The sequence below is a fragment of the Eumetopias jubatus genome, unplaced genomic scaffold (genome assembly GCF_037043125.1).
Source record: "Eumetopias jubatus isolate StellerSeaLion01/CBP00866 unplaced genomic scaffold, mEumJub1_p1.0 scaffold_7, whole genome shotgun sequence".
Classification (NCBI taxonomy): domain Eukaryota; kingdom Metazoa; phylum Chordata; class Mammalia; order Carnivora; family Otariidae; genus Eumetopias; species Eumetopias jubatus.
In genome coordinates this window covers 7,875,109-7,897,470 of record NW_028274813.1, presented here as the reverse complement: position 1 = coordinate 7,897,470, position 22,362 = coordinate 7,875,109, and positions in this window count along the sequence as shown.

Sequence of the window (22,362 nt, the reverse complement as noted above, 5' to 3'; positions counted from 1 at the left end):
CTCTGTTACTTCAGGCTGTGTCGCCCTGAGCAGGGCATGTCACCTCTCTGGGCTTCCGTCTCTTTGTAAAAGGTGAAGGGCCAAATGAGCCAGTGGGTCACCAAGCTGAGCACCCATGTTTTCATCCTTCCTTCTGCCCCCTGCCCCTGCCCTCCAGTGTCAGATGGGGCTGGGCACACCCATTAATAATAATTAATGATACCATAATAACAAGGTCTCAGGTTTTAACTAATAATTTATATTCCCCACAGTTCTTTTGTCCATGTCGGTGGCTCTTGACGACCCGGTAATGGGGCCCCTTGGACAGATGATAGTTACTGATTTTCCAGATGAGGAAACAGGGCTCGAGGGGCAGGTGACTCGGTCAAAACCACACAGCCACAGGCATGATGGAGCGTGTCACCATCTCTTCTGGCTCACGGTCTTGCGAGGAACCCCTCCCTGGTAGTGCCCACCCCAGTCAAATGGATCTTAGATAAAGCACAAAGATTAGGAAGAGTGAAGCAAAAGGCCTAGGCAGAGCTCTGGAGACCCAGATGTAAAGCTCCCACACCTCACGTCATCCACACGTTGAAGCCCCTCTGGGAGAGGCCAGCAAGAAGGAGGGCATGTGGAGAACCTCTCTGCTCCTCCATGGCAGGATATACCTCCCTGTGTGTCGCTGGCCACTCTCCCCCAATTGGACCTATGTGGGGACGCATGCAACCCCTCCGTGACAGGCAAGGCCATCTTGCATCCTGCCCCAGCCCGGTCCGGGAGGGATCTCACCCACCCCTCGCAGCAGATGAGTTAGGCCCAGGAGGGGACAAGAGAGGCTGGGGCCAAGTCTGGAACCGTGCGGGGTGTGGGCCCGACTGGTGACTCAGGGGAGGGTGATGGCGGAGATGACAGCTCTGGGTCTGAAGGCCGGCTCGAGAGCCGGGGAGCTGCCATTAACTCCATTTCACAGAGGACACCAAGTCTGCGAGTGACGAGGTGGCCTGCCCCAAATTACAGGAAGAGGCGAAGCCAGGAGTTTCTGTCTCCTGACACTGCTTGTTCAGCTTGGTGGAAATTGCTTCGAACGACAGAGCTGGGGCCCCCACCCTGCATCCCGAGGTGGCCCAGGGCAGCACACCCACCACCCCCCAGGGGCATGCAGCTCAGCCTGGCTGGGGCCCAGCTGGTTAAGCATGTCCACTCACCAGCAGCTAGCTAGCCTCATTTCTGGAAGATGTTCTGACAGCACCCGGCGCTTTGGCCTCCTGTGGGCCTGACTTCGCTAACCCAGATCAACTCTCCTGCAGACGGCCTGCCATAGGGTGAGTCTTCTGTCTCTTCCTTCCGTTGCTCTTCCAGTCTGGCTTCTACCATCGTAGATTGGAGCGGGCCCCCTATCTCTGGGCCTCAGTGTCCCCGTCTGGTTGCTGAGGCCGCCCCCAGGACCGCTGGTCAGCATTTGCTCCACAGTGTTACCTCCTCTGGCCGGGCCCCCGGCAAGGGGCAATCCGCAGCATCAGGATCACCTTTGGTCCCTGACATGAACTTGCAGGCTGGCTTCAAGCTCTTAACCGTGGAGGATTACCGGCCGTGGGGCAGTAATCTCTGGGAAGCTGACCAGGCTGTAGGACTAGGGCCAGATGCCAGGTGAAGAGCTAGCTGCTCTTGAACCAGGAGCGGCCACGGTGGTTGAATGGATGAGCTTGGTTGGGGGGTAGGGGGGAGGTGGCCAGAGGCTTGAATCCTGGCTCCACCACACACTAGCCATGTGACTTTGCACTATCTGACCTCAATTTTTCTCATCTGTAAAATGGGGAGACAACAGTATGTGCCCCATTTATGTGTCAGGAGTAGGTGAGGTGATACGACCAAATGTGTACCTAGCAGTGAACGCCGTAGCTCTTATTATTGTTATTGATCACTATTGCTGGGAAGAGGCAAGATTCCCACCCTGGCTTGGTCCAGACTTAGCTCCTTCCTCTCTCCCTTCCTTCCCCAGTGACATGCACTTAACTCTGTGGGTGCTGGGGATACACCTACTGAACCAGCTGAATAAGAAAACAAAGGCCTGCCCACAAGGGGCTCCTGCTGGTCCACCACAGGAGGCTGTATTAAGAGCAGAGGCCATAGTCATTCATTCTATCACCTACTTCATGCAAGGCTGGATCAGGGAAGGCTTCCCAGGGGAGGTGACCTAGGAGTAGGGTCTTGGTGGTGAGGGAAGGGAAGGCAAACCTTCTGATTCAGGAAAGCAAGGCATCAGAGAATCCAGGCAGAGATGGGCGAGAGAGGGAATGGCCCTCTGAGTTTGCCTGCTTGGCTTAAGCCAGGATCGGCAAAACCACAGCTTGGGGTCGAATCCAGCCGGTGGCTCGCGAGCAAAGACTGGTTTTTACAATGAACATTTGCTATTGATTTGAGGATAAGGGAAACTCACTTTGAATGCCAGTGAAATAAGATGTTATCTCAAAAAAATTAGATTCTTCTCAGGTGGAGAACTGTATTACAAAAAAAAAATAGATTCAATTATTATCCTTTTTATTTCATCGATAAAAATTGAGGAAAATTTTTCCTTCTCTTGTTCGGTAAGTACTTACATGGTATCTTTGACTCTGCTCCTTGGCCTGTGAAGCCTCACGTTTTTACTCTCTGGCCTTTCACAAAAGACATGTGCCGGTCCCCGTCTTAAATCCTGGGCTTACCATGGACGTTTATATTCTCCAAACCCCTACTCCATGCTAGGGAATGTGTCCGCACTTTCTGCACACTGTTATCTTTTTAATCTTGACCCTTGTGGGAACAGGTGCTATAGAAGGCACACCCCCCTCCCTCCACCATGAACGTGGCTGAGGGAGCAGCAGGGCCAAAGGCACAGGCTATATAAACACAAGTGCCCCCGGCCCCCACCCCAGACCACACGTGGTCTTGGCCTTGCCTGGCCTCTGGGGCATCTGGCCCTGACCCGGCTGCTCACCGCAGGCCTGGCCGAGGACGATCCCCCGCACTGCTAAGACGGGGAGCTCTGGGTGGCACGAGGGAGGCCCGTCATGCAGCTCACACAGGACATGACCAAGCTGGTATAAATTTTCGCAAACTTAATGGAAAAGGCAAAAATGCGCACATTAAGAAAACAAATCCGAGTTCTCAGGGTGCCTCCGGACGCGGGCCTCGGTGTTGATAGCCATCTTTATTAACTTTCCGTCGTGCTTGATCTGCAGTGACAATTATCAAAGCCAAGCAATCAATACCTCATTAATGGCAAGCTCTTGAGCAGGACTTGCAAACCTGCCTCTTTCTGAAAGGCTTTCTTCTTTTCCTAGGTTTCCACGCTTGTGCAAAGAGAAATACCGTGCACTTGCTTCAAACAAACAAACAAATAAACAAAACCCTCTAGAGTTGGCAAATCTCATTCCGGGGGTCAGCTGCTGACTTCTGGCACACCAAATGCCCTGATCCTCCCCACTGCACTGCCTGATGGAGGGACATGCTTAGAAGAATCCCATTTTTCTCTGATGTCAGAGATGTTTTAACCAGCTGGGGGCAGAATTACATTCTGGAAATTATAGGGGATGAGGGAAAAAAAAAAGTGAATATTACAAATACAGTAGTCTTTGGAGTCTGATCTTCACTATTAATGCATTATAAAACAACTTAAAAAATCCTATCAGAAGAAGTGATGTTTGAAGCCACGTTATATTTTAAAAAGTGTCAGGACATAGGCGAGTTTATATTTGACAAGCAATTTAAATATTTCAATATATTTTATATCTTTAAAAAAATTGCCGTGATCAAAAACCTAGATGAAACTCTTTCATTTGGTACCTGGGTAGGAAAACATTGAGTTACAAATCTTTCTGACAATGTGGATTCTGGGTGTTACATAACCATTTTTAATCTTCTGAAATATTTCATTGCCTGGGAAAGCAAATCAGGGACAGGGTATTGTGTGCTTTTAAATTCATTTGTCTTAACACCCTTTCACTTTCTTGTTCTGCTTTGATGGTCTGATTACTTCTCTACATAAATATAAGCCGGAATTCATTCTGAGTATAAGCCTTATCTCTTTCTTCAGTGGTGATATGGGATGCGGAGGGCCTTTTTTTTCCCCCCTGTGCTTCAAAGTGAATTTAGTAGTGAATGGTGTCTGCCGTTGCAGAAAAGCCCATTTATTTATCCCTATAATCAGGACGCCACAGATAACGGAGCCCGGGGCTTCCTCATTTCAGGTTCAGATGGAGCAAAGATTTACTGAGCACCTACTAGGGACCTTGCTAGGTGTGGTCCTCCAGGAAGAACAGCTTGCCTTCCTTTGCCCACTTAACCCTGTAGGTTGCTTCTACCGGGAGTTACAATGACCTTGCCCCTCTGCACTCAGAGAGGGAGTGGAAAGTGGATTCCGGGCTGTCTGAATCCAGTTCCTCCCTTCGGGGACCAGGTGGGCAGCAAGAGTGGGGGTGGAGAGGGCAGCTCTGTCGGGCCTCGGTGGGGTAGGAGCTGGGGGCCCCAGAGGCAGGGAGGTGGGTCATTTCCTATGCCTCACATTATTTCTTGGGCTCATCTCCAGGTTGGCGATGGGGCGGGGCTGCCTTGGTTTCTGGGTCATTCTCGATGCCCTGGAAAACCTTTCCCTCCTGACATAGCTCTTCCCAGATTTCTTTTGTCAATTCCTTCCCTTCCTTTTTTCTCAATACTGTCAGTGAAAGAGCCCCGAAATGAGGAGGCCCTTTTGCCCCGCACTCCAGCGCCGCGAAGGGGCAAGAAAGCCCCCAGAAGGACCCAAGCTCCGTGGAAGTGTTACCTTTCGAATGGCTCCCCTGGGGGCACCTTAGCCAGAAAATGTCCCAAGTTGGTTATTGTCGAGTTGGAGATGGAAAGACACCCCATGGGTAAAAAGCCAAGCCTTCGAGTCACAAGGTGGCATACTGGGAATCAGAAATGTTCCATCTAGAGACAGCTCAGAAGGTAAGGTGGCCAGATTTGGCAAATAAAATTAGAGGCCTCCAGTTAAATTTGAAGTTCAGATACACATAGATAAGGTGGTATTTGGGACAGGCGCTAAAAAGAAAATTATTTGTCTTGCCTCTGAACTTCAAATTTAACTGGGCCTCTTGCATTTTTCCCATTACCCTGTCAGAAAGGCATGCTTTGTGTCACTGTTTTCCATCCTAGGGCTGGGCTCTATTCAGGTGCAAAAGAGCTAGGCCACCTTGCATATTGATTTATTATTTTTTTAAATTTTAATTGGAAGGCATGGCTTGGAGGCTTTCATGCCCTCCCTCTGAGAACTCTATCAGCACCCTGTCCCCCCAGCGTGATTCAACTTCGAAGTCCCTTAGGCCCCTCGTCCACACAGATGGCCACCCAAGTCCCTCCCGTGTAGGAATTCGGGAGCCTCTCTGGCACGAGATCCGAGATCTGGCCTGTCCATCGCTGTGTTCCTGGCGCCTGGCAGAGACTGGCCCGGAGCAGGTGTTCAGGATGGGTTTACCAGATGACTGGCAACTTGCTGAGTGAATGAGCAAACCAATGGGTGAATCAATGCATGAATGAGTTACAGCGGGTTTTCCATGACTCTATAAAAACGTTATGACATAATATTAGGTGCAAGGTTCAGGAGAATGGCTTTTATGCAAAAAAAGTATATACATTAAAAATTCTTGAGTAAAAGGAAGAAGTTCATATGCAAAAGCAAGGACAAGCCATACTATTCCAGGCATGTGAGGCCAAAGACATGCAGCAGCTGTGACCCTTTACAAGATGACTGAACCAGTCAGGTTCAACTGCTGAAGGCTGCAGGGTTAACCCATGGTGGTGGTCCTGTGTGTTCTCGGTGGTGCCCATGACACTTTTCCTGTGGGAGCTGCTTTAGCTAGGGTGGATGCCAAGTGCACAAAATCAGAATGGCCAAAGGAGGGTTGGAGGCGCCGAGTACAAGAATCGTTTAATTTTCTGGCTGCTGTATCTCCCTGCCCTCTGTACTTACGCTTCCCTTCCTTTGGGGGAAATTCTGCATTCTGTGCTGACTCAGTTCTGAGTGCCCACTTCCCTCTGCCTCCTCCCTTCCCAAGCTCAAAGCAAGCCTTCCAGATCCCTCTCTCACCAGCTGGGTAGTGCAGCCAGAGGGCAGGCTCATGACCTTGGCTCAGCCCTTCAGGCCAGCCTCTAGAGGCAGTTTTTGCCCGTGGTGGCTACTGGGAGGCCGTGGATAGTTGCTGATGCTGTGTTTGCCCCTGGGGTCCCCCCAAGCCTGGTCTTCCACCTCCCATCAGATCTGTCTACCCTCAACATTTTGCCAGTAAGTTCTCTCTGCCTTTGGGCAGAAATCAGCCAGAGTTAAGTTTCTACTCATTTAAACCAAGAACGCAGAGGAAGACATAGGTTAATTGGTTAAGCAGCCAGTCAATGTTTAATCCATCTGGGAACCTTCTATGTGTCCAATTATGTGCCTGGAGGCCCTGCTGGGTCCGGGCAACCTCATCCTTCCTCTTCCAGCAGCCCGAGGCACTGCCCCCAATCCAGTGCTGACCCCGTGTTGTGGACTGATTGTTTATGTCCTTCCAAATTCATATGTCGAGGTCCTAATCCCCAGTGTGATGGCATTAGGAGGTGGGGTCTTTGGGAGGTGGTTAGGGATAGATGAGGCCATGAGGGTGGGGCCCTGTGATAGGATTAGTGCCCTCACGAGAAGAGGAAGAGACACCAGAGCTTCTCTCTGCCCCAGGAGGACATAGAGAGAAGACAGCCATCTACAAACCAGAAGGAAGGCTCTCACTGGGAACTGAATCTGCAGTTTTTAAATCATGGAAGCGTAAAAAGTGGGGATATGAAGACACGCCTGAGCTGGTGCATAACCGTCAGGCAGTGATAAGAACAGCACATCATTTACTGAGCGCCTGCTATGTGGCAGGACCGCCCTACGTGGCACCCACTGAAATTCCATCTTGGCTCTGTCCCATCCAACCTAAAGACACTTTGTCTTTGTCTCCATGTCACCAAAACCATGGCGCCCCTGCCCAGAAAATGCACTGATGCCTTCACCATGCTATAAAGTCGGAAATCCCAATGGGCTGGTGGAGTCCTTACTGAGCCAGGAGCTCAGGGAGCCCAGCTGTGTTCATCTGATTGCACTGCAGGTCACTTAGCCCCTAAATGGACAGCCGGCAAACTCCTAATTGGTAACTGATGAAATTATCTCGTTAGGAAGATAGATGGCTATCCTGGTGGTGGGAAAACAACCCCAGTGTTGAACAATGTAATTATATGTGGGTTAGATTCAATATTAAGTCACCCTGTGAGCATGTAAAGTATATATTTTGGCTCCTGGACTATTTATCTCCAAGGACTTGGTTGTTGGATACAGACATCTGATACGGGAAGGCAGACTCCCCATCGAGGTGGTTACACGGCTTGAGGGGGAGGGCTGGACTGAGCTCAGCACCTTGGGTCCTTTTTAAACACAAAGGGTTCATTTGTTGATCACTGGCACACGGAGTCCTGCCCTGTGGCTGGGGGATACCTATGGGATATACCGAACGGGGATACCGAACGGAATCGGAATGTTCTTGCAGGAAGAGACAGAGATGAATCCTCTAGGGTCAGTCCTGTCTTTCCGTAGAGGAGTAAAGTTGGCACAGAGAAGGTTGGGAGGCTCATGCCAAAGGTCCCACAATGGGGTGGGATCAGAGCCGGGACTGTGCTCAGCCTTCTGGACATGTCCTGCAAGTCCACAGTCACAACCGGACATTGGGACGGGCCCACATTGTCCCTTGAGAGTGAAAAGCCCTTGCACATTTCAGTGTCTTTGTGCTCACTTTTGCTCACCAGCAGCTATTCATTTCTCGAGCATTGATTGAGCCACATGATGCCCCTCTGAAGGGGCATCTTTTTCCTCCTGTGGTCTGTTCCCCCACCTTCCCTGGGCCTGGATGAAAACCCAGCCTTTAATAGCCCTTACTAACTGTTAGTGGAGGGATGGACAAATGCAGGATGAAAATTGGTCATCCCGAGAAGTCCCATATGCTGACCACTCTCCCTTCCTCCTGCACCTTGTTGTCAATGTCATGTCTCTTAACTTTTGTGCAAGTTTGCAAAGAGCTATAGCATGCTCCTTCTGCATTTCCTGGGAATCATCTAATTTGCGATGTTTCATTCAGGGTTTAGAACCAGGAAAGAGTCTGTCTCCCTTAGGGAGCTGGCATCATGCATTGCTTTCGGACAATCCAAGTCATAACATTGAGTTTCCCTCTTTGCTTTGGTCACTAGGAAACTCAGAGCCTGGTTCTAAATCAGTCCCAGCAACTGTGCTGACCCTTGCTTGTTAAAGCCACATTTTCTTATTTCTATTTCTGTTTTATTAATCTTATTTCATACTGGCTGTGTAAGCTGCCTCAAATACTTTTTTTTTTAAATGAAAGATGCAGTGCATAAATACATCTGATGAGTACGTTTTAAAAATAACTTCGTGGAAGAATAACACTGTGCTATTTCAAGACTCATAATCTAGGTTACAGATTATCTGAGCTTCTGGGGTTTCCTGATTATCAACAATGGGGACACTAAGTCTTTAGATCTGAGATGATTTTGCCCCATCCCTGCCCGCACTGTGCAGCAGGGCCTCTGTCCTTGTAGGTCTCCCTGTCCAGCCTGGGGGCTCTTTGATGCAGTGCCATGCCTCCCACCTCCTCACGCCTGAGGTCCACAGCCAGGGTTATCTGAATGGACCTGCCACATCCCTGCAGCTTTCCAGAGTTCTTTCTTTAATGCTTACAAGAGGTGGGTAGGAAAGGAAAGAAAAAGAGGTAAGAACCCAAACACCAATTGCTATCATTTCTTGTTACTTTTGGTAGAATAACTCGTTTCTTATCATTTTATACAAGGTCCTTCTCAGTCTGACTACAGATTAGCTCTCTAGCCTTTCTTTTTTTGCACTTTCCACCCCCGACACGTTAGTCATATCAGACTTTTCTCTAGTCTTCAAACATGGGATGCCCTTTCCTCCACGGCTTGCCCAGGCCAACTCCTATTTATCCTTCAAAACCCTAACACAATGACTTATCTTTATAAGAAATTTTTCTTGATTGCCCCACACTTACATATTTGATCTTTTTTTTAAGTGCTCCTGCAGAATCCATATTTATACATACCTTACTAAAGCGATGAGCCCATCATATCATAATGGATGACAGTTTTACCTAAAGGAGTAGATAAGAGCCTGGCTTGTTGGGCTTTAATCCCAGAACTGCCACTTAGTAGCCATGACTTTGGGCAAGGTACTTGGTGGCCCTGTGCTTTAATTTCCTCTTCCGGTAAATGGGATAAGAGAAGTATCCCCCTCATAGGAAAAGTAGATAAAGTCATGCTAGGACAGTACCTGACATATAACAAACTCTGTCAAGATCGGCTCTCTTTTTATTTTATTTTATTTATTTATTTTTTTAAAATTTTTTTAAAGATTTTATTTATTTATTTGAGAGAGCAAGAATGAGAGAGAGAGAGAGCACATGAGAGGGGGGAGGGTCAGAGGGAGAAGCAGACTCCCTGCCGAGCAGGGAGCCCGACGCGGGACTCGATCCCGGGACTCCAGGATCATGACCCGAGCCGAAGGCAGTCGCGTAACCAACTGAGCCACCCAGGCGCCCCTCGGCTCTATTTTTAATCTCTTGTCTTTCCCTTGACTCTTTAGGATAAGGTGTCCATTGTATTTATATCAGATTCTCTTGTTTTTTCCCAAGGTCTCATAGTGAAGTTCTAGTAAATGATCATGAAGTAAACAACAGAGTGAGAGAGTTAGCTTACGAGAAGTATTATTTCTCCTCACAGGGTGGTTAGTTTATTTTAGGAAAAGGTCTTCATCCTTTCCTTCCAATGGCAAAACATAGCCCCCACCTCATGCCTGGCTCGGGAGAAGCCTCCGTGGAGAGGAAGGAGCCGTGCAGACCGTTGGGGGGTGTCTGCGTCCCTCCTGTGCCCTCCCTCCCCACCTTGGAGGAAGGTGCAAGACTCCCAGCTGGATTCAACTGATCAGCTCGTCCCAAGGGAATTGCCCTTCAAACTAGCAAAGCAGAAACCTCCAGTGGAGCTAAGCCCCCATCAGGGCGGCTGACTCCCTCGAGGCCCCGGGGGGAGAATGAAGGGGACACAGAAATGACTTGGGGTTTAGTAACAAGAGAGCCAGGTGGGCTCCGACACCCTCCCCTGCCGGTCAGCTTGCCTGGAGTTCCACGGGACCTGGGACCCTCAAGAACCACAGTTCTGAGGAGGAGTGTCACCCATCCAGCACTTACTGAGCTGGATGTCAGAACCCCGGTGGTGGGAGAGAAAGATGGGTAGTTCAGTGGACAGCTACAACCCACTGTGAAAAATACACACTCTAGAATATTCCCAGTGAGAGTGCTATGGTTGGGAAAAATGCTGGGAACCCAGAGCAGACAGGTGTGTCCCAGTGGTAGGATGCATGGAAGGCTTCCTGGAGGAGGTCATGTCTACACTGCTACCCAAAGGAATGAATGAGAGTTGGCATGGTCAGATCAGAAAGTTTTCAACAGGTGAAGAAAGTAAGGTTTAAAAATATCTTCCAAATGTTTGAGCTTCCACAGTGCGATTCCATGGAGGCAGGCATCTGACCTTGGGAGTGGGTCAAAACCCTCTGAGTGTTGGGAAAGCTTTTATCAATTGATAACCTGGCACAGGCCCATCTGTGGCTGTTATTTTGCAATCTACATTATGTTAATGATAACATTAGGCTCACTCAGTGATGTGTAGCTCCTGAGGTTGCCCCCATCCACAACCACAATCAAAACAGCATTAATTCCTCTTAAATATTTTGCAAAACACTGGGGGGGAAAAGCATTTCTTCGAAATGGCATTTATTTACCACTCCCTGCAATCATGTTGTAAACATAGAACTTCCTTGGGCTGAAGAGTTTTTTTCTGTATAATTCCCGATTATAAATTGTGATTTAAAACTATTGTGATAAGAAACCCCATAACCACCACTAAAATTACGGTGTTTAGAAATGTCCTAACTATGTATATTTCACAGCTGGAATAGATCTCTTTGGGGAGGGTCTCACCTCGGCGGTGTTGGCAACGCACAATTGAATTAGTCAAAGTATAATAAAGTGTGGGGGAAAGTGGAGATATAAGGCCTGAGAATAAAATAAAGATAATTTAATCATTAAAATTGGCACTGGTTTTAAGGACATTCATTGCTATGGAGATGTTAAAGCAGATTCCAGCTTGCATTTTAATGGTGAACTTAAATAAATCTGAGTCCTGGAGAGAAACTGCTAAGTGTATGGAATCTGAGCTAATCAGAGAAATCGCTCCGACTTGGAGTTAAAGCCTGGGAGTCGTTTGCAGGGAAGCTGAATAATCCAAGCCCTGTCTGGTTGTCTTGAATTTATTTTCAAGTTCCTTGATTTTCGGAGTCAAGTCCAAACTCTGTAACCAGACATCTGGGGCCCTCCACACTCAGGAGCCCACTTCCTTTCCAAATTCCTGTGGCCCAGACCGCGCTGGCCGTCACGTTCATGAGGCCTGGCCCACCTCTCCCTCAAGGTTCATCTCAAAGACACCTCATCTCTGGAAACCCCTGTGCTGTCCTTGATGCCCTGTTCAGGGAGTGATGCCATGCAGTGCCTCGGAGCTCGGTCTCTAGACTTGCACTGCTGGAGTTCAAATCCCGGTTCTGACAATTACCGAGTCTCAGTTTCTTTGTCTATAAAATGGGGATAACCACAAAACTGGCCCTAGGGTAAATGCTTATGTAAGTGCCTAGAGGCTACCGAGTGGTTTCCTGAATGACTGTCATCATTGGAGGCCTCGCCCTTCCGATCTCACATGGCCATAGATGGACACAGACTCTCTCCCCACTGGAATTCATATGCCTCCTGGAAGGAAAAGATGACCTCCTCGTCTTTGCAAGTAGTAGATGTTCAATAAATGAGCTTAATTAATTAGTAGATTTCTGCTAGCAGCAGCATATTTATATTTGAGAAAAGAAGATGGCTTCTGTCTGTATAATAATAAATGACTCTAATTATGCTCTCTCTGTTGCCTTGCTGGTAATAGAGAGGACATTTGGTGTCCCCATGTGCCTGGCATGCAGCTAAGTGCTTTCCACAGAATTCTTTGAGATCAGGATTATCACCCTCACAAGCCAGTTCATTAGTTAGAATAGGATTAGACGCCCGAATTGTAAAAAGACCCCAAAAGGATATTTTCGAATCATGATGCAGTTCAAGGTGGGTGTTTCTGTCCAGGGACAGCTTCCTCCACATCGTGTTTTGGGGACTCAGGCTTCTTCTACATTGTGCGCCCACCGTGGCCAGATGGTCCTCCTGCAGGGGGAAGAAAGGTGAGCGTGAAGGTGAACGTGGAGGTCGCAGCCCCGCCTCATAACAGCTTGCAGGGGAAGCGACACTGACTGGGGACCAGCAGCCACAGGACTACACCCAGGTGCCGCACGGGAGGCTGGCTGGGAACGTGGTGTGGGGTTGCTGCCCTCCTGGGTCATCACGAACTGACTGTGCACATCCCTTCCCAACTCCACGTTGGTCAGGGGCTGGAAATTGGCCAGAGTGGGAGTATTTACACCACAGCATTCGGCAAACACTTCCATCTGTTTTTGGTGAGGTGGTTTACCGGTGCAATGTCAATGACGGTGACGCAGGGACAATGGTGCCCGATGGAAGGGGCACACGAACCTTGGAGGGCAGCCGGCCATCTCTGCTGGGTATGAGAATAACCCCCTTGCAGGGGTGAGGAAATGGGGGTGCAGGCATGCTAGCTCGCTTCCCTCCCCCCCACCCCGGACTGCAGAGCCAATGAGCAGTGAACCAAGAAGGGCTTCTGACTCTCGATCTCACCGCCCTGCCATCTGGCCTCCCAAACCCAGAACATTTACTTGCAGGATTATTAACAATTCTATTTTTAATGGACACACGTGTTTGCCCTTCCCTGAAACTATTTCAGAGTGATAGGGGAAAAGAGAATGCTTTCTTTTTCTGCAACTAGGTTTAATTAGAATCAAAGCCACTTTATTTCCTCTTTTATCATTATTAAAAATAAATTTTTCTTTCTTTGTCCGAGGATTGTCAAATGAAACGTTATTGAATAGGATCCCGCAGCTATGAGCGTTGTTCTATAACTATTAAGGCCCAAACAGCATTTTTTTTTTTCTCTTTCAGAAAATGTGGTGGCTGACTATTTTTTACTGAGTATTTTCCTAGTAAATCTCCCTGCTAAATTGGCCACTTTATTCATGATGATTTCTTCAAATATATCATTCTTGTGCCACAATATGAATAATGAAGAGGAATATTTTCAAACACATACAGGGCTCTGAATAAAACGAATGGGTGCAGCATGAAGCAAAGTCAATAGGGGCACGATCAGCCCTCGCTTGCTTCATGCAGGCCGCAGACCAGGGACCCTCTGCCCCTGCAGGATGCTCCCCATCTTTGGCCTTCGTCCCAACACCCAGGGCTGGTGGGAGCATGCACGTGAAGTTTGTTGGCTCCCTCAGCATTGCCTCGTGCAGCCCCACTCACCTTTGTGCAGCCTCTGGCTGACGGGTAGGAGGGCGCCCCACTGAGGCTCCTGCCATGGGTGCCACCCACCAGCTGCAGGATCTTGAGAAAACTAGCTTAGTCCTCCGAGCCTCTGTTTCCCCATCTTGAAAATGGAGATCACTAGATTGGAGAAGCATGCATTTAACTACTTGTAAAGCACTCAAAACCCTGCAGGCGGGGGCTTGTGCTCTGTGTCACACTCATCATCATTATTACCACCGTGGTTGGCCACATGTTGGTACCTATGTGGCAAGCTCGGGACTGCATCACCTCAGATAGGGCAAATTGTTGTCCTGGCTGGTGATGTTTTAAATTACTAACATCAAGAAATTCTGGGGAATTTTGAAAGTAAAACTATCGATTTCTTTCGGGGAAAAAAATTAGTTTCCCCCGTTCTTACCTCCCTAATGTCCTCTACAGCTGACGTGCTTCACTGTTCCTGCCTGTGAGTGTGAGGCTTGAGAGCGTGAGGCTCCCCCTTGGACAATGGAGGAAATGAACTTGGTCTGTGTTGAGGGTTAGGACTCCCCCCGGGACAGAGTGGTGGACGAGAGAGGGAGAGGCAGGAAGAGCCTGGGGGCCGTTGCTACAATGCAGGGCACGGTTATTACTGGTGGTTTCTTCCTTGTTGGCGCCAACCACAAGTTAACCGTCACTGGGGCCTGATTCTCAGGAGACCAACAATGGTGCCTCAGCCTCCACTTCTCAGGACAAGGGTCCCCTTGGGTGCGTCCCCCGCCCTGTCCCCAGCCCACCCAGCATGGTACTTGGGGACAGTGGATGTTTCCGAGTGAGGGAATCAGTTTGGTGCCCTTATAGTCATACAGGCATTCAGCAAACATTTTTCAGGCACCTCCTATGTGCTGGGCACTATGCTCATTTCTCTAACTTTGTCTCATTTAATTGGAAACGTCCTTCGTAACCTTTACTTGGTGGTATTTTATGTTGCACATTGATTTACTTGTGTATAATGGCTTTCCTCCTGTCTCTCTGGCAGAGAAACAGTCTGTTCACCGCTGCATTCCCAGGGCCCAGAATGAGGTCTAGGACCAAACTGATACCTGATAAAAGTTCCTGAATGAACGAGTGAGTGAATGAGTGTGGTCCCAACACTCTCTGACATGGGTGTTAGTGTCTATGTGACTGGGTGAGGAAGGGAGTTTCAAAGAGGATGCGTACAACATGGTTCTTTTGTTGTTTGTTTTGTTATTTATTTATTTATTTATTTATTTATTTATTTATTTATGTAGGGTTCCATGATTCATTGTTTGCATATAACACCCAATGCTCCATGCAATACGTACCCTCCTTAATACCCATCACTAGGCTAACCCATCACCCACCCCCTCCCCTCTAAAACCCTCAGTTTGTTTCTCAGAGTCCATAGTCTTTCACGGTTTGTCTCCCCCTCCGATTTCCCCCCCTTCATTTTTCCCTTCCTACTGTCTTCTTCTTCTTCTTTTGTTTTTAACATATAATGTATTATTTGTTTCAGAGGTACAGCTCTGTGATTCATCAGTCTTACACAATTCACAGCGCTCACCACAGCACACACCCTCCCCGATGTCCGTCACCCAGCCACCCCATCCCTCCCACCCCCACCACCACTCCAGCAACCCTCCGTTTGTTTCCTGAGATTAAGAATTCCTCATATCAGTGAGATCATAGGATACTTGTCTTTCTCTGATTGACTTATTTTGCTCAGCATAATACCCTCCAGTTCCATCCAAGTCATTGCAAATGGCAAGATTTCATTTTTTTGATGGCTGCATAATATTCCATTGTGTATATATATATCTATATATACACACATATATATATACACACCACATCTTCTTAATCCATTTGAGTACAACCTGTTAACAGAGATTAACAGCCAGGACTTGGGAGTCTGACAGACTTGGGGTGTTTTATTTTCTTGGACTTATTTTCCCTCCCTGAGCCTTGGTTCCCATATTAAAAAACAGGGATCATAACAAACCTGCCCCACGTGGTAGTTGTGAGGCTTACATTAAGTCAGACAAAGGGCTTAGCTCAGTGCCTGGCGTACAGAGCGCATTTGAGGAACTGAAGCCAGAGTCATGACCAAGAGGTAGGACTGGGGTGGCAAATCATCTCTGTTCTTGGCTCCTTTGCCTGCCATGGGCCAGGCTGCTCAGTGGAGAGGCTAGGGTGTGTCCTGAAGATGCAGGGCATGTGCCATCAGCTGGAAAGTGCAGAAGAAAGAGCGGTAGGGGAGACCGGGTACCAGGCTCGGCTCTGCTTTTGCTCCTTTGTGGTTTAGGACCAGCCATCTCCCCTCTGAGGGCTCCGTGTAATCTCAGGCATGTGTAGTGAACACCTACTATGGGTCAAGCATGGTGCTAGGTCACAGGGATGGATGAGGCACAGCTCTTGCTGTCGACTATGCTCTGTCTCAAGCCAGAGACTGATGGGAAAGAGAAATGGATGGTGTGAGCTTCTGGTGGCTGCTGTAACAAATCGGCACAAACAGAATGGCTTAAAACAGCAGGGATTTATTATTTCACTGTACTGGAGGTCCCAAGTCCAAAGTGGGTGGGCAGGGCTGTGTTCCTTTCTGGAGACTCCCGGGGACAATCTATTTCCTTGCCTTTCCCTGCTGCTGGAGGCACCTGTAGTCCTTGGCTTGTGGCCACCACAACCTCTGCCTCCATTGTCACATCCTCTCTCCCACCCTCCTGCCCCACTCTTATAGGACCATTGTGTACCCTCAGGCCCACCTGGATAGTCTAGGGTCACCTCTCTGTCTCAAGATCTTACTTAACTCTGTCACATCTGCAAAGTCCCTTTGCCATGTAAGGTGACCTGGTCACGGGTTTTGAGGATTGGGATGTGAACATCTTTGGGGGGCATCATTCTGTTGATCACAATGACACAAGACGGGTGCACTGACAAAGGGTTAAGGAGGGAGCCCAGTGATGGGGCACCTCACGGAGCTTGAGGGTCAGGCTTTCACCAACTGGAAAGGATGGGGTTGAAGTAGCTGGTCCCCAGGCCCCAGCCTTGACCACCCGGGGATCTACAAAGGCGACTGCAGTATCCACTCCAGTATCCTGATCACACCGAAGCTGAGGTCTGCTTGTGAAGTCAACACCTTTGCAAATTATAAACAGCAGGCACAAAGGATCAACACCTAAGAAGACCAGGCTCCCTTCACGAACATACCCTCCTGTCTTCTTCCTACAGTCTCCCCAACATGCCCTGCCACCAAGGGCCATGGCCATGTGAACCAAGAGCATTTCCTCAAACAACTCAGAGGAACTTTGACACTGGCCGAGGGATTTTGGGAAAGGAATAGTGGCAAAGGGGCTGAAGAGCAACCCTCCACCCCGGCCCCTGCCACACAGATACTCTCCTTTTATTTTTTTTATTTTTTTTAAAGATTTATTTATTTATTTTGAGAGAGTGAGAATGAGAGAGAGTGAGAGAGCACATGAGAAGGGGGAGGGTTAGAGGGAGAAGCAGGCTCCTCGCTGAGCAGGGACCCCGATGCGGGACTCGATCCCGGGACTCCAGGATCATGACCTGAGCCGAAGGCAGTCACTTAACCGACTGAGCCACCCAGGCACCCAGATAATCTCCTTTTAAACCATGTTTTTCTGAAGGCCCTGCTTCCCGTAGTTGATCGTGTGATTCATCACAAGGAGAAACTAGTCACCCTGGATTACACACAGCATCAGCTAAAGCAGGAAGAATGGTCCCTGAGTCATCCCCAGAGCGGATGGCCAAACCCCTTGCTCTGAGCTATGTGTGGACCCCGGAATGAGGGGGACCATTTGGCTCCTTCACTGAGTGGACTGGAGCTTCCAAAGGAGAACCTGCCTGTTTTTCTCCAGCCTTCCAAAGGAAGCACAAGGAAGACTCAAATGTGGAAAAGCATGTTCTACGCTTGCCTCAGGGCTTTGACGGGTGATTGGCATTGGGGGGCATACTGTTTCCTCTGTCAGGTTCTGGTGGGTTACAGAGCAAAATCACTGGGAGCATCAGCCCCCGTGCATCTGCCCATTGCGTATTCACTTCGTATTTTTAGTTCCTAAACCTTGACATCTAAACTCCCTGTGCTATGGCTCGGGCGGCAGCCTGCCAAGCTTCCTGTGAAGTCCCCGCTGCTGAGCGTCCTCACTCTTCCTGCAGAGCAACTCAATCCAGAACCGGATCATCCTGGAGGGAGACAGTGTGGGCGCTGAGGGGAGTGGGCGGTGACGGAGGTGGAAGCAGCCACCTGGAAACCTAACTAAGCTACCAAACACACTTAAAATTCTCCATAGCCTAAGGAAAACAAGGGCTCTAGAAAAGGAGCAAAAAGTCTCAAGAAAAAATGGAAGCTGGCTGACAGGATGGCAGAGACGCAAAAATAGAGAGGTAAAGCAAGCAAATGATGTAAGGGGATAGACATGGGGTAGGATAATAAAGTCTACACTAATTCTAGGGTAGAAAATGGAAAACTGACATAAAGAAATCTGAATTAGTGATGTGGAAGACAAACCCAAGACTTCTTCTAGGAAGAAGAAGCAAAGAAAAAGGTAAACCAATGTGAGGTTCAAGGTAAGTACCGATAACAGAAAAAAAAAAAAAATTATTGCACCTTCTAAGGAAGAAACCAGAACAGTAGAAATGGAAGTTATAATACAGATGTTTGGAGTAAATTTTCTTAACTTGAAAAATGAGGGGCACCTGGGTGGCTCAGTCAGTTAAGCATCTGACTCTTGGTTTTGGCTCAGGTCATGATCTCAGGGTCGTGGGATCGAGCCCCACATTGGGCTCTGTGCTCAGTGTGGAGTCTGCTTTTGATTCTCTCTCCCTCTCACTTGCACTCTCTCTCTCTCAAATAAATAGATCAAATCTTGAAAGAAAAATGAGCTAAAAATTCAGGTCTCAGGGAGATACAGTGACCTTCTTTTAAAGACTTTGGCATTGAGGGTTAAGACCGAGAGAGGACAAGTGACTTTATTAGATTTCAAGATAGATCAAGTGGTATCCTCTTGCATTTTCTTATCTGCCCACGAGCCTGTGAACACACACGTGTGTGTGCACGCATGCGCATGTGGGTGCATAAAGGGAAGGAGAGGATAGAAACAGTCAAAGAGGGGAAAACTTGGAGAAAATATTTTCAAGAGTGGCAGCAGGCCCCATCGTTAGGAGTTAGGCTCTAGGCTTGGCTTGGTTCCCCCAAGCTCTACCACCTACCAGCCAGGTAATATTGAGCAGGTCACCTCATGTCTCTGAGACCTAAATGATCGATGAATAGTACCAGGAGCTTTGTCCTAATGTTCTTGTGGGAGTTCCCTGAGATAAGACATGCACAGCTCCCAGCAGAGTGGCAGACACAGAGGAAGCTCTCCTAAGGGGTTAGCTGCTATTACTAATAATTTAAAACAGAGAGTGAGTTGAGGTGTGGAGGCAGATGTGAGTGGTCCTGGTTGTCTTAGGGAAGAAAAAAAAGTCAAGCAAGACATCAAGAGTTTTAGGAAAATCATATGCAGGGTTCTATTTTGCAGGAAGAAGTCTATGGGACAAGAAGATTAATTAAGCGTTTCTAGGGGTGGGCACAAATTCAGTATCTGGGCATCATGAGCCCTCAGTCAGGGGCCATTGTCTCTTTAGCCTGACGTGGGCATCCACAAGGTGAAAGGCCCATTAGAACCGGTGGGTCTGTGGCCGCCCTGCATGCCCCATAGAAATGTCAGGTGGGGCAGAGGTGCAGTCGGTGAGGGGAACACCAGTGTAAGAAAGATGAAATAATCTAGCCAGGTGGACCAATGTCTTGAATCATACCCCTTGAAATATACAGTGAAAAATCACTTGATATACTCACAAGCGTTTTGAGCTGGAAATAATATTTGTAATCGGGTATTCCAACCCTGCCGCCGTATCCCAGAGGAGGGAAGAGGGATGCAAACAGTGGAAATGACTTTTATAAGCTCACATGTCTCCTTAATAGCTGGAAGCTAGGACCCAGGCAATAGTTTCATGTGCCTGGGAGTTTGTGTTAGAAAGCAAAGAACTGGTGGCTCCGTGAATTCTTGCAGTCTTTCTGACAACCTTCGGGTGTAGACAGAGCAGAAATTACACATTCCTTTTTAAAGAAGGGAAGGGCATAGGGGCTAGTTATCAGAGCTAGTGAGTTACAGCGTTGGGACCTGAATTTAGATCTCAGGACACCCAGACCAATGTATTTTCTACTTAGAATATCACCTTTTTGGAATTTCAGAGAGAACATTCAGTACGCTTTTCATTATGTTTCTATAACATTACTCCCCTATGATGAATCTTTAAAGTGGATAACCAAGAATGAATGAGTTGATTGATAAATGAGCAAATGGATGCGCGAATGAATGAATGGATGAATTCTCGGAGAGATAAAATAAGTATTTCTCATTAAAATTTCAATTCAGCTATTAAGTGCAGGATCCCGCGGGTCCTCTCCTTCTAGCTGACCTAAAAGCAAGAAGGAAATGTTATTGCAGAGATTCCAAATCCTTCACATATGCTTGCCATTTATTCCATTCTCTGTAAGAGGGAGAATATCAAGGATAAGCCACCCAGGAAACTCCGCTCACCACCCATAATTATTATGGAAGAATTTGGGGAATTATAGAACTTCTTTTTGTGAGGAATCAAAAAGAGGCTTGCTGCTGAAAAGAGAGCAAGGGAGGCAGCGGGCAGAGTCCCAGGAGCTGGGACTTGGGAGCCTCCAGTTGCGATGCTCTGCAGAGTTGGGAGGATCGAAGGAAAGAATATGTATTTTATAGAAGCCTCGTACAAAGAATGTATTCAGTAGATATTGATTGGTGGATTTGTATCCCTCTGGACGTTACAGCTGGAGCCCCTAGTCTCACAACTTTGGTCTTTATTTTGCAAAAGGGGCTTGAAGTCCATTGCTTATACTCCAATTCTTCCTCTAATGATCTTTTGAACACCTCCTCCTCCTCCTCCATGAAGCTTTCTCTGATAGCTTCCTACCATGTCCGGGCCACCGATTCTCTGTGCTCACTTTGAATTCTGTACATTTCTTCAATAATCACAATGTTTTCCAGAGAGATCCATACGCGTAACTTCATGGCAAACAACTGAAAGTGACTCTCGATGAGTTTTGTGGAAAAGAGTTGATTTTTAAGGGCATGACACAGCCCAAAGTCAGAGAGCGAAGGCTGAACCACTGGGGTTTGAAAGGACGGGGCCTGGGAGAACCCCAAAGGCACAGGAGCAGGAACCAGACCTGTTGGGATGCATCAGTATTGAGCATTGTCTTTCTTGCCCTCACTCTCCTCCATAGAGTATCTGAACTTGCTTGGGTCACCTGCCTTTTCCTTGGCCAGAAGATGGCAGAGCTCCTCAATGGACTTTCCCATCCAGATCTTGCAAAGGAAACAGGTTTGCTATTTCCGGAACATGGGACAAGCTACCTGGGAGAAGTCCACCCCAGCCCTCCACGGTGTCATTGTTGATGTACATGTCTTCCCTCAGTCTCTCTGCCCCATGCAAGACTACCAACATCTTGAAAGGAGGAGCTGTATCTTATTCAGATCCTCAATAAATGTAATTCAATGTCTGAATGGAGTCATGGCAATGTAGAAGGTATGGTCAAGGAGAGAGCTGGGGTCCCTGTCCAACCAGAAGCAAATGCCCTTTCCAGTTGCCTCTGAGAGATGCTTTATTAACACAGATCTGACACCCCCAAAAAGAATAAAAAAGAACAGCGACCAGCCAATATATCTTGTCTCCCTTAAAGTCTTACGGGTGGAGATGTTGCATTGTGATAACCTAACGGAACACCTTTCTGTTTCCAGAACTCTGACAAGCAATGAGTACATGTTAGGTTTTCCAGAACTACCTGTTTGTTTGTTTGTTTGTTTTCCTGCTGCTGAAAATTTATTTCTGGTTGTCGTTAAAATTCTGCTCCTACCATTTGTAACAAATGAGAGAGAGCATTGGTTACAGTATGTGGAGTATATGTTTGTGAAAACGAGGGACGGATACCTTCCAACACTGGGATTTTATGAATGATTTACATCTGGTGCTAAAGTTCACAAATGAAACGTGGGGGAAGCAGATGCTTCATTTCTTGACTGCATCATGCCTGCCCATACTGATGGGGAATTGAAAACAGCCAGGTCTCATAAATCAACAAAATCTATTTTTGTGCCTCTTGATCTCCATTCTGAACATCCATATAACACCCAAACAAATGTGGTGAAATTAGTTCCTCAAGAAGCCCTTTATGTTTAGTAACAGTGTGGACATGTTAATAAAAAGAAGAGAGAAATAAAAGTGGACTGATGTGGGGGTAGTGCGGCAAGGTAGGGGTGTGAGTGAGAGGAACCAGATCTCAGAGCAGGAATTGGCGATTTATGGAGCGCGAGGAAGGAAGTGTGGGACTGGGCAGGACAGACGGAGGAAGACCTGGGCTGGCAATGATTTGGAGAGAGGGTCTATTCCAGTAAAGGGAGGGATGCTGCATCACAGCTTAAAAAGAATCAGCATCTGGAAATGGACTGGAGTTGGTAATTGGAAAATCATGGAAAGATATGTGTAAAGAAGCCAAGAGTCTGAGAGTCTGATGCTTTTGTATTCCCCCCCCTTCTTTTCCCTTCTCCCTCCCTTCCTTCCTTCCTGCCTTCCTTCCTCCCACCCTCCCTTCCTCCCTCTCTCCCTCCTTGCCTTCCTTCCACGTGAAATATGGTTTTATGTAAGACATGGTGACCGTCTGAATGTCATAGGAGATAGTGCAACGGTCTTCAGAAATATATGCTGGGCCAGGCCCTATGGAGTAATGTTCTCCTCTTGG